The sequence below is a fragment of the Rhinatrema bivittatum genome, chromosome 9 (assembly GCF_901001135.1).
Source record: "Rhinatrema bivittatum chromosome 9, aRhiBiv1.1, whole genome shotgun sequence".
Lineage (NCBI taxonomy): Eukaryota > Metazoa > Chordata > Amphibia > Gymnophiona > Rhinatrematidae > Rhinatrema > Rhinatrema bivittatum.
In genome coordinates, this window is record NC_042623.1 from 74,314,913 (window position 1) to 74,328,845 (window position 13,933).

Consider the following 13,933-nt stretch of genomic DNA (forward strand, 5'->3'; position numbering starts at 1 on the left):
TCCAGGCCTCCAGACCAGCCCCCGGGTCGGAAGACGGCGTGCCAGCAGTCCGCTGGCGCGCGTAGATTTACATCTGCTTCTAGCAGGCGTAAATCTAGGGACAAAGGTAAGGGGGGGTTTAGATAGGGCCGGGGGGGTGGGTTAGGTAGGGGAAGGGAGGGGAAGGTGAGGGGAGGGCGAAAGAAAGTTCCCTCCGAGGCCGCTCCGATTTCGGAGCGGCCTCGGAGGGAACGGAGGCAGGCTGCGCGGCTCGGCGCGCGCAGGCTGCCCAAAATCGGCAGCCTTGCGAGCGCCGATCAAGGATTTTAGAGGATACGTGCAGCTATGTGCGTATCTTATAAAATCCAGCGTACTTTTGTTTGCGCCTGCTGCGCAAACAAAAGTACGTGATCGCGCTTTTTTTAAAAAATCTACCCCTCAGTGCATACTTTTTACTTTGAAAACAAATGCAAATTCTGCACTAGAAAGTAGCCACAGACTTGGCAGAAATGTAGGCCGTCTGAAAACTACCCTGCATGTAAGTGCATTGGCCTTGAATTAGCTGAATGCGACTGCTATTACAGCAGCTTGGAATAGATCTTTGTAGGGAGTGCCAAAAGCACACGGAGTAAGAGACAAAAACCAAATGCTGCATTTTATTCATGTGCTTCGACAATTTTTCCTCGTTCTGGTCATTTATGAATTCACAACTTATGGCTGTGTTTGACGGCTGACCTGTAAATTGCATAATTTTATTGCAAGCAATCAGCAGTCTATCAAGTTCAAATCGCCTCTAAAATAAGCCCATATTTGGGCAACTATTTGTTAGTGTTGATCCAAAGAAAATAATAAAAAAAAAACCACATTGTGCTCTGCAGGTTAAAGTACCTTCTTTAGTAAGGCGATAAGAACAAATCCCAGGACGGCTAACTTTCAAACAGCTACACACCTGCCCATATATACCTGTATATGGGTGTGCCAAAGTCTATTCCTGCGTTTTATAACCTGAATGCATATGATATACACAGCTTATAAAATACACGCAAATGCATACTCATGTAAAAAAACAAAAAACATGAACATATATTGCACTTATCCAGATAAGATCCAATTTATCCAGCTAAGTAGCGGCTTTGCCAGATAAGTAGTTCTATTTAAGACTTATTCGTCTATCTTACTTATCCAGATATGTAGCACGTTTCAAACTTATCCGACTAAATAGTGCCTTTGCTACTATTTAGCTGGATAAGTTGAAATTTACTTGGATAAGAGCCTCTTTCATGATTTATCTGAATTTATCTGTATAAGTAGCATGAAATTGCTATACTAGTGTATTTTTACAACAAACTTAAAAAATAGATGTGAGGATATTTTACTCATTTATTCCCCTTCCCCCCTCTGGTAAATCAGGTTTTATGTGTTTAAGTGGGAAGATTTTCTAACATGCATGCAGCAATTTTACCTATTAGTCTACTAATTTATTTATTTTAAAAAATTATATCCTACCTATCTAAAAATACTAGATGGGTTACAATTCATGCAGGCCATCTGTGTTGCGCTCGGGGGTGGACCCTTGTCCTGTGGTAGTACAGGAACTGTCCACAGGGGGTGGAGCACGGAAGGAGACAGAGGCAGTGTAGAGCTTCACCACTGGAAGCCTGAGGTGCCCCCAGGAGGAGCCCGTAGGGACCCGGGCCCCTTGGACTTAGGTGGGCCTCACAGCGTCTCCTGGGAGAGTATAAGTCCGGCATGTCCACAGATGCTAGAGGAGCACTATCGGGTTTGAGGCTGGAAACAGGTTGGAGGAGAGCAAACCAGAATAGAGATAGTGATGATAAGGCTAGGGACAGCGGCAGAATCAAGCAAGGTCAGGCAAGCAAGATCAGAGTCCAGACGTCAGTTTGAGGAATGGTCAACAAAGCAAGGGTCAAGATCCAGAGGTCAGGCAAGGTCAAAGAGCAAGCTGAGGTCTGGGCAGGTGGCAGGTAGGCAGGCAGGTCAGGAACAAGCTGAAATCTTGGGCAGGCGGCAGGCAGGCAGGCAGGTCAGGAACAAGCTGAGGTCTTGGGCAGGAGGCAGGCAGGCAGGCAGGTCAGGAACAGGCTGAGGTCTTTACCAGAAGGACAGTCCGAGGTAAGACCGGGGAGATGAACAACAAACACTGGAACAAGCAGGGCTAGGAAGCAGGAACAAGCAGGAATGGAACTGGAACAGAAGGATCCTGGAATGAGACTAGGAACAAGCAAGCAGGAACACAAGCAAGAGCAATCTCAGGAACAAACCGACCCAATTGCCAAGGCAAGGAAGTGAGGCCAGGGACTTCCTTTTAACATGAGTTCAATCAGGGTGCGCCGTGGAACTAGACCCGGCCCTGGAACCTACATCAGGGCAGCTGGTCCACGCGCGCACGCGCAGGGGCGTGGCTAGCTGCTGCGGGACGCCGAGGCCTAGCTGGACTTGCAAGGGCCGCGAGGCAGACAGGACCAGAACCCGCAGTGGAACCCCGAAGGTGAGCGGTCCCATGCGCGTGACGACTGCGGGTGGGGCACGTAACAATCTGCAGGTCATCAAGATTCTCCTGACTCTTCAGCCTCAACTCATCCCATTTCAGCATTTCACTTTTAATATGTTTTTGATCACTTATTCCAGATATAGATGAAGTATAAATATACATGCGTAAGCTGCTAAATCGGCATGCTTAAATTGTTTATAAAATATCAACTTACACGTGCAAATGTTGGTCATGCTGCAGAACATCCTGTCCCGCTCCTTTTTTTTTACACATGCAAATTTACTCATGGACCTGAACGTATGCGTATATTTTGAGCTTTATAAAACCACATATATGCGAGTACATGCTATTTACATGCGTATATGCTGATTTTTATACCTGCAGCTTTTAGAAATTCACCTTTAAATGAGCACTCATTGTAGAGCATTTCTGGATATACAACAATGCCATGGATTTCTGTGAATGTATCCAATTTATTTTAAAGAATATTTCATGAAGTTTATTTCTAGGCTGCTTCCACTACCGAAGTGCCCAAATATAAAATGCTTTTAGGTGTGTATTGGGCTCGGGGCTGTAGGCGTTTGTTACTTGTGTTTTTTATGGGATGATTTAAAGTTTTCTAACTATTATTATTATTGGGGTTGATTATTAATAATTTTGTTATTATGATGGTTGATATTCCAAGTGTTTATTTGGGTAACTTTCGAGGTACCCAGACAAAATCCCAAGATTTAAATATTTCTCCTCTTTACCTGATTAAATTTTGTCCAAGTAATTCATTGCCTGGAAAAAATGTGACCAAGTAAAAAAAGGCATTGGTGGGGATATACTGGCAGGGATAAAGCTAGCTGGGTAAATCTTTTCAGAAAAAATATCTGTCCTAAAGTTGGCCAGGTAACTTTAACCAGGTATATTCAGAAAAACAATTAAGAGGTGAATTTTAAAAGCCTGACGCGCACATTAATTAGGGGATGTGTGAAGACATTGGCTTGTGCGTGCCGAGCGGTTTTAAAAGCTACTGAGATATGCACATATTAAGTTAAAATTTAAAGAAAACTAGGCAGGGTCGGGCTAATTGGGGGGAGTGAAGTTTATCAAACTGGGGGGAGGGGGAAGTTGGAAGACCTATCTCTTAATTGGGTGAACTGGGGGCAAACTGGTAAAACTGGGAATGATGTCGGCACGTCCCTTTTTTAAAAATTCCACGATTTACATGGTAGAAGCAAGATTTCTACACACATTCACACACCCACTTAAACTATTGTGCACATGTATGCGAGCCAGGCTATGCATGCATATGTGCGTGTATGTTATAAAATGACTACGTACCTGGGTGCAGACTGACGTATGTGTGCAAATGTGCACACACATGCTGGTTTGAAAGTTACCATCTTATTAGCTTGCTATCTGGGTAAAGTAACTTTCCCACTCACCAGCCCACTGAATAGCTACCTCATTATAATTATCATCATAATTTTATAGTGCATGCCAGATGGGTGCAAAACTGCACAGAGACACCCAACAGACAGTCTACTCCTTGGAGTTTTCAATATTGTATAGACAGAGAGACAAGACATATACAAAAACCAAATAAGAAGCTTTGAGCTACAACAGTGAAGGCATGATTGGGAAGAATTAACCAGGTGAGATATAAGTGAAATTAATTTTGGAAGGGGCAACTTTAATTGAGTAAGGCTGGAATGAGGCTTCTATGTAGGAAAAGCAGCCTATGTGTTGATGAGTGGGACTATAACTCAGACCCTTATTTAGCACAATAGGGTCTATTACACATAGTCCAAACTAATCAAACTACCAACAGACAGATACTTGGTTGAATCCAATGGTAAAAAAGCAGTAAAACTCTACACTTGAACCAGCTATTCTCTGAAACAGATACAAATGGTAACCAGATGAGTGATACAACTCTATACTTTAGATGCTTCGGCCTTTGCTTCTTGAGACTGTATTCTTTTCTTCATTTCTCACTTGCTACTTACTTTAAGTCAGGGGTGGGCAATTCTGGTCCTTCAAAAGTAAATTAGCCTGTTTCAGTATGAGTGCATATTTCAATGAAATAAAACACATAGTTTATCAATTTTATAAACTCATGCGTACATATTCTATGCTCAAAATAATTGTGACAGTGTGTGAATAAACACCCAGAAATAAATGTGGAGGCGGTTATTTTATAAAGTATGCATGCAAACTGTTTTGAAAATACTTGCACGAGTGTTTGGAAACACCAAATTATGGATACCTATACCAGTTCACCCAGTCCTTCTCTAGTTCACCTAGACCCTCTAGCATTTTATCCAGAACCCCCACCAGTTCACCCAGACCTCCCACCCAAAAACTGCAGACAAGTCAGATTTCACTTGTGCGAGTTAATTAGCAGGTGTAAAAGTATACAAACAAGTTCACTAATGCATTTGCTTATATGTCTTACAAAACAGCACCTACTGCACATAATTCTGAACCACTCCCCAGAATAGCCCTAGACTACCCTTTTTCTCCCCAGTAAAATATAAGCGGGAAACTGAAAATACGTGCATACTCTTGAGGATTATAAATATGAGTACATGAACCTTATATGCATATATATTCGTTTTAAGCGCGAAACCCCTTTGGAAATGCATTTCTATGCAGGTAATTTTGTAATATTAGTCTTAAATTAGCCAGCAAATATGTGCATAAAGTACACACATTTTCAAACCAAACTTATGTGGATAAATCTACTTTGAAAATGATCCCAGCAAAATTCTGCTCACAATTAAACCTGCTATTTGGTGCATGTACTTTTGCCATGGGAATTTAATACACGGTGCCGGTAGTTTTCAAACATCCGCGCAGGTGTACATGTATGCACATATGCCGGCTACGCCCAGAGATGTGGCCATTTTATAACATACACGAGTATATGTGCGTATGATATAAAATTGGCTGTACACATGAACGTGCATGAGCAATTTTATATGGATGCGTGCATGTGCACGCAAATGCCAGCTCTATTGCGTAAGTAGGGGGATTTTAAAAAACAACGCCCGCCGACGCAATAGCCCTTTTTCCAAGTTCACTCCCAATTCGGCCAGTTAAATGATTGGAATCCCTAACCCCCCTGTTATTTAGCCTTCCTTTTACCCCCGACCCTTAAAACCCCACTGACTCGCCTAGTTTTTTAAATGTTAATACTTACACGCCATCCATAGCTGAAGTAAAGTTACACAGTAAGGGACCTTGGCGTGTGGTAAATACTTATGAGCACATTTCAAGATATCTTCCAGGAATGCCCATGTCCTGCCCATGCTCCACCTAGCCCACGCTCACGGCCTGCCCCTTTCTTGGGTGCCTGTAGGGCTTTTAAAATTGACCTTACACATTTTAAAATAAAAAAGTTTGCACATATGTCAGTCCCAACCAGAATTCAGCCCCCTTTTAACGCCTCTCCCCTCTGTGCATAAAAGTGCATGCACACATGTAATTTTACATGCATACTGGTCACACAATTTTCTAAAAGGCCATTTCTGTGGGTAGAGCAAGGCTGTATCTGCAGAGGTCCCTTTGAAAGTCACCCTCCTTATTGGAAGGGTCCCATTTTCCATTTCAATATGTTTTGTTGCCTTGTTGCTGTTGGTAAAAGTTTTCGTTGATTCAAATTACACCCTTCCCCACCCCCCCAAAAAAAAAGAATTACTTGGTGAAAAGCATAGCTACCTCTAGTCTCACTTGCAGCCAACCTATTCAGTATTAGCAATCATGTCATTAATTCAAGTTTAAAAACGTTTGACAGCATGGAATATAGTGGTTAGTGCTATGCAGTTCTGTCACAAACACTTTCCCTTAATGGAATGTCCATTAAAATCATATTAATATCAATCAAATAAGCTCCTACAGCCAAATTTCATACACAGCAGAGCACAGAGTGGCATTCTGAGTATGTGCCATGAACACAAATTGTACATAGTTTTCAAAACATTAGAAGACATTGCATATTAACATGACCTCGAAGTAATGAGGGCCATGAAGATATGTGGTTACTGTCATAAAATGGAACATATTTTCCTGACGGAGAAATGTCTTGAAACAGATTGTTCTGCCAGTTCTATGATAGAATTATATCAAAGTATATTTCTTAGCCAGTTACTATTAGGTTCCAAGAAAATTAGTCCTACCAGATACTGACTAATTTCATCAGACTGTCATAGCTTTCTGAGTGCTACGTTAACATTTTACAAATTCAGAAAGGGCCTTGATTTTGCATCATTTTCATAATATTTTTAATGTTGACATGTCATAGTTGTATTCCAAAAATAATGCAAAACATCCCCCAGGGGTAGATTTTTAAAAACTGCTCGATCGCGTACTTTTGTTTGCGCAGCAGGCGCAAACAAAAGTACGCTGGATTTTATAAGATACGCGCGTAGCCGTGCGTATCTTCTAAAATCCTGGATCGGCGTGCGCAAGGCTGCCAATTTTGGGCAGCCGGCGTGCGCCGAGCCGCGCAGCCTGTCTCCGTTCCCTCCGAGGCCGCTCCGAAATCGGAGCGGCCTCGGAGGGAACTTTCTTTCGCCCTCCCCTCACCTTCCCATCCCTTCCCCTACCTAACCCACCCCCCCGGCCCTATCTAAACCCCCCCCCCCTTACCTTTATCCACGGATTTACACCTCCCGGAGGGAGACGTAAATCCACCCGCGCCAGCGGGCTGCTGGCGCGCCGAGACCCGACCCAGGGGCGGTTCCGGAGGGCGCAGCCACGCCTCTGGAACGCCCCGGGCCGGCGCCACACCCTCGGTCCCGCCCCCAAAATGCCGCATCATTTGGCCCCACCCCCGACACCCCCGACACGCCCCCTTCCAAAAACCCCGGGACCTACGCGCGTCCCGGGGTTCTGCGCGCGCCAGCGGCCTATGGAAAATAGGCCGCTGGCGCGCAAGGCCCTGCTCGCGTAAATCCGGGCGGATTTACGCGAGCAGGGCTTTTAAAATCCGCCCGCCAGTGAATAAATCAGGAACAAAACATATAAAACCAATGGTTCAAAAATTTCAAAATTTTAGAAAATCTGAAGTACCCAACCAAATTACATACAGTTTACATGAAAGGGCAAACCTCAGTCAGCCAGCACTGAGATCTCAAGATTCAACAGTGCTTAAATTTCGGGATTCTGCTACCGTCATAGGAAAACAACCCTTTCTAAAGATTTTTATAAATTTTTATAAAGTTCTTGTAAACTTACAAAGTCCTAGATTTTTAATCTTCAAAAAAATTGTGCAGTACTTACCTAGAAAAGACAGGTTCTGAGACCTCAGTGCAGGCTGACTGAGGTTTTTCCCTTTCATGTAAATTGCGTGCAGTTTGGTTAGTAGGGATGTGAATCGTTTTTCAACGATTAAAATTATCGTCCGATAATGTTAATATCGTCTTAAATCATTATAGAACACGATACAATAGAAATTCTAACGATTTATCGTTAAAAATCGTTAAATCGTGTTAGTGCGCACTAACGGGAGTTAGTGCGCACTAACTCCCCGTTAGTGCGCACTAACTCGATTTAGTGCGCACTAACTGAAAATGATACAAATAAACACTTTCCAGGTCACTGAAGGTCAGTTAGGAATGAATATGTGTTCCTATTGGCTGGCTGCCCTCTTATCTATTGATGTTACCAAGGTTACCACTGAGGTGATGGTTGGGGGGATGGGAAATGGAACTGGAAACTAACGAACACAACAGAAAATGAAACAAAGTGTTCACACTTCCCAGGTCAGTAAAGGTCACTTAGGAATGAATATGTATGTATGTATTCCTATTGGCTGGCTGTGCTCTTATCTATTGATGTTACCAAGGCTAACACTGAGGTAATGGTTGGGGGGATGTGAAATGGAAACAGTTGGAAGCTTGACAAAAAAAGTAATGTAATGATCAGCACTCACGTGACTAGAACTTGTTTGTTTATTATTTTTGTTAGCAGGCACCTGAAATGCTAGTGCATGTTGAATTTGCCAATCACTGTGCATTTTAGAAAGGTGGTCCTGGCTGGAACTGTACACAGTTCAAATATATGTAATTGATTGTTGGTAAGTGTATTTTTTAAGTAGCCACACTGGCACAAGTATGTTTACTTTTCCTCCTACTTAACTCACTAGCTCAGCTTTGTAAGAAGGGCTTCTCTGCTTGTGTGTTGTTTTTGTTTGGTGTGAGGAGAGCAGAAACATCAGATCTTTATTCAATCTACTACAGTCATCTCTTACAGTGCCCTATCCCTATTAATACCAGGAGTGTTGTGATCTTCCTGCACACAGTGCCCTAACCCTGATACCAGTCTGAGACAGCTCCCTCCCTGCATTACTAGTGAGAGGCTGGCTTCACAGACAGGGGGGAGCTGCCTGACCCTCACTCCTGACTTCCCCCATGTCCCAGCTAGTGAATGGTGTGTGGGTGAGGGGGGGGGGGGGAGGATGGTGAAGTCTGAGACAGCTCCCTCCCTGCATTACTAGTGAGAGGCTGGCTTCACAGACAGGGGGGAGCTGCCTGACCCTCACTCCTGACTTCCCCCATGTCCCAGCTAGTGAATGCTGTGTGGGTGAGGGGGGGGGGGGAGGATGGTGAAGTCTGAGACAGCTCCCTCCCTGCATTACTAGTGAGAGGCTGGCTTCACAGACAGGGGGGAGCTGCCTGACCCTCACTCCTGACTTCCCCCATGTCCCAGCTAGTGAATGCTGTGTGGGTGAGGGGGGGGGGGGAGGATGGTGAAGTCTGAGACAGCTCCCTCCCTGCATTACTAGTGAGAGGCTGGCTTCACAGACAGGGGGGAGCTGCCTGACCCTCACTCAAGCAGAGAAGCCCTTCTTACAAAGCTGAGCTAGTGAGTTAAGTAGGAGGAAAAGTAAACATACTTGTGCCAGTGTGGCTACTTAAAAAATACACTTACCAACAATCAATTACATATATTTGAACTGTGTACAGTTCCAGCCAGGACCACCTTTCTAAAATGCACAGTGATTGGCAAATTCAACATGCACGTGTCTGCTAACAAAAATAATAAACAAAGAAGTTCTAGTCACGTGAGTGCTGATCATCACATGTCAAGCTTCCAACTGTTTCCATTTCACATCCCCCCAACCATTACCTCAGTGGTAACCTTGGTAACATCAATAGATAAGAGCACAGCCAGCCAATAGGAATACATATTCATTCCTAAGTGACCTTTACTGACCTGGGAAGTGTGAACACTTTGTTTCATTTTCTGTTGGTGTTCATGAGTTTCCAGTTCCATTTCCCATCCCCCCAACCATCACCTCAGTGGTAACCTTGGTAACATCAATAGATAAGAGGGCTGCCAGCCAATAGGAACACATATTCATTCCTAACTGACCTTCAGTGACCTGGAAAGTGTCTATTTGTATCATTTTGAGTTAGTGCGCACTAATTGGAAAAAACGATTTTTAACGATTTTTCAACAAAATAATCGTGCCAAACACGATTTTCTTCTCCTGCCACACGATTTCTATCGTTAAGACGATATGGAAAACGATTCACATCTCTATGTGCTTTGGATGTGTAAAACCTTTTGAACCAGTGTTTTTCTATGGTTGTAGTAGTTTAAAAAATATAAGGACCGGTGCTGGTGCCAGTCACGCTTCCTCCCCTCTTTGCTCCTGGGTCCCATCTAATTTGTTAAAAATTCTAACCTCCAGGGCCCCCTCCCCACTCCTTGACATTTACCCTCCCCCCCCCCCCCCGGTACTTTAATTCAATTCAGTCTTTAGCTCAGATCATGGTAGCAGCATAGCCAGTGCTTTTCCCATCAGTAGGCAATTATGTGGAAATCTACAGTGCAATCTGGAAGCCTACGCATCCAGCATAGATAGACAGCCCCCCAGTGCGGGGAGCTGTCTAACTATAGGCCCCCCAGTGCTGGTGGCCACCCAGATGGGTGCCTCAGGTGTCCGCAAGTAACGGACACCTGAGACACCCATCTGGGTGGCCACCCTCTTCCCACTCCCCCCTCGCTTACCTACCTGGGTGGCGTGACCATGCTCTGGACCTTGAAATTGGCCGAGAGGGGCTGCATCATGACATGGGAGAGAAGGCAGTCTGGCTTAAAATTTGAAATCCCTCTGAACTCCATTGTGCTTTCTCTTCCTCCTTGGCTTCCAAATGCAGTGATTCGGCAATTCAATTTCCTCTGCTGACCAGCAGCTTCTTTCTTCCTCGATTTTCATCATGACACAGTGGTAACATGGCGGGCATATAAGGGAGTCCTGCCCCTAAGGTATATACAAAAAAAAAAAATCAGAAAGGTGGGTGAAGCTGGTTAATGGAAGGAGATACAGGGCAGAACCTAAGCCTGCCATTTGCCACTGTCTAACGCCTGATGGGAGGTAAGGGCTGCATAATCCAGAGACTGGAGTTTCAATCCCTGCTAATTTGAAACCTTTTCTTAAAAAAAAGAAAAGATAATCACAGGGGCTATATAGAGCTATAGAGAAGATTGCCCGGGTCTAATTGGGTTTCCTTTTTTTCATACCCCCTGAGAACAAGGCTTACGCCCCAGAAAAAATAAATAAATAAAAGTATTTGGTAGTATTTGAACCAAGGCTGCAGCACAGACAGGTCAAAAGATCTGATGGGTGTGTTAGCCAGTGGTGGTGCCAACGATTGTACTGATGCCCCGTCGCTTGAACTCTTCAGCTGTGACTAGGCAGGCCCCAGCACAGAGTACACTGGGACCATAGAGCTCGGGATTCTATGTTTCCCATTGGGACATACAGACAGGTTCCCACTCTATGGACCGTCTGCCCACTGGCAGCTCTGTCCAAAAGGGATTTGGAAGCCAGCATCCAAAAATCTGGGGGGGGGGGGGGGGGAGGAGATATAAGTAGCTCAGCCACTTGGGCAGAAACAATTGGCTTCATGGAATAAAGTCAACAGGGGTCGAGTAGGAAAAGTATGAGGGAGAGGTAATTCTATCCCAGGAATGGTGGCAGTCAACCTGAGTTAGCGCCTACCTTATGCTCCCCAGGACTTGTTAGATACCTCCCATTAAGTAACAAATGCCCCCAGCAACAAGATAGAGGCATCTCATGACAAAGTAGATGCCCTGCATGACAGGGCCAATCCCCCTCATGAAGGGGTAGATGCCTCTCATGACATGGTGAATGCCCCTCATGACCTGGTAGATGCCTTCTGCAACAGGATGGATGCCCCTATCAACAGGGCACATGCCTCTCGTGACAAGGTGGTGGTTTCTCATGACAAGGTAGATGCTGCATGTCAGAATAGATGCTCCTCGTGATGGAATATTGCTGCCCATCAATAGCGGAGAAGCAGGTTTACAGAGTGAGGGCTTTGACCCACACTCTTTTCGCATAGGAGCAGCATCATGTTTGGTCATAGCCAGTCTCCCAAAGATAGCCATCCAATGCATGTGAAAATGACATTCCAGTGCCTATGCGTCATATATTCAACATAACGATGATTCCCCTGCGCTTGCATAATCTTGGCCATAACAAATCATAATCTCTTTGCTCACTTCCACTACTATTCAATGTCGCTCTGCTTGGATTATCAGCCACTCATTCATCGTGCATGCCTGTAGAAGGGCGACTTTGGAGAAGTTCCACCCGGATCTGGGGCTATCGAAAAAAGGATGGTTCATCAAGTGACTGTGTCAAGGGGGCATGTGATGATCTCAGCCATGTCCTTTCCTTTGATCCAGGAAAAGGGGATCCCCACAGCCAGTCCTTCTAATTATACACCTGGGAGGTAATGATTTGGGGAGCAGCACAGGTTTGAATTTGCTGAACGCCATTAGAGACAAGCTGAGCCCTATAGGAGCAATGTGGCTGAACACCAAATTCTGTTGGTCGGAAATTATTTCTCTGGGCTGAATGTTGAATAGCAGATGGTGTGGGGTGATATCACACCAAATTGAACAGGAAAGTCGCAAAGTCACTAGAGTGGATGGGTGGATTCCAGCTGTGGCATGAATGGGTCTATGTGCATTATACAGATCTGTATCTGCAGGTTGGGGTACATTTGTCTGACATAGGCAACTATATGTTTCTGTGGGCTATTCAGAGGATTTTAATTGTATGGATACATGAGCCACAGCCTGTTTGGGGGGATTCCTCATGCGATGGCCAGGTTATTCCTGTTGTGCGCATGAGCAGATCCCTATGGTAGGAATGACTAAGTCCAGAATGAGAGATGTAGGGCAACGAAGTCAATGGCAAGCAGGAGGTGACCATTAAAAAAGTTGATGGCTAGGGCCATTGTGCGGTGGATGACAAATGGGGGTGTGTGTGTGATATTGGGCCCAGGGATTGGGTCTTGATGGTTCTGCTGGCTAGAAGGAGTCATGGAGCGTCCCAGGTGGGCTTCTTGTGTGGTGGCATACATGGGACTCCTCCCAAGATGACTCCCCTGCACCTCTTGAGCCTTGCGAGAGCGAGTCCTCTGGATGATTCACTTGGGCAGATGCTCTAGTATACATCTAATGGCACTGACCCGAGAAATAAGAGCAGTTAGGTGCTTAAGGCTTGGCATCCCAGATTAGATTCCCTTGTTAGGCATCTAATAAACGGCTGCTGCCATTGCATCCAATATGTGTTATGCTGTTATTGCTCCCTGTTATTCATTATTGTTGCTTGTATGGGCAAGGAAGGGGGAAGGGAGAGGCCCCAGGTGTCCGGGATGTCCCAGTTACTGCCTAGCGATAGCAGAAGCTCCTGGTCCTTGTCATAGTAGGCTACTATCATGATCCGGGATGAAGACTAAACTGAATTAAGGTACTGGGATGTGGGAGGGAAGAGGGTGACCCTGGAGAGTATTTTTAAAATTACATGGGACCCGGGAGCTGGTAGGGGGAGGGAGGAGGAGGGAGAACAATTGGCACTGCCTCCAGCTCTTATATTTTTAAAGTAATGAGATGAAGAGGATTTTGATGAAAAGGCTTCAGGAGATCAGGTAGGATGAAGGGTGGGGGCTGTATTAGGGTCAGTAGGTCCACAATAATTTTTTTTCAAACCTTGTATTTCACCACTTAACCGACTATATTCTTTTGAATATAATAACTTGAAGCTAAAGTTATCCAAGAACACATTCCTGGCTAACTTTAGATCTGCTCTCAGGCTTCTCTTTATGAATAACTTATTTGGCTAACTGAACCCCCCCCCCCCCCCCGGAACATGCTAACATGCTTCTTTCTTATTTGACTAAATCTTATCCAGATAATGACTAGCCAGATAAGCAAGAGGAATATTCAAACTAGCCATTTAGATGGATAATTTGTGAGTTATGTCTCAATGGTTATAAATATTGATATCTGCATTGCTTCGTGAATGTTTTAATGTGTAGCGTGTTGGAGTTCAGAGACTGTAAGTGCTTCGTTAGATTTCTCAAACCAATATAGTTTGAGAAGGGACCCTGAGTTTTGATTTTTGTT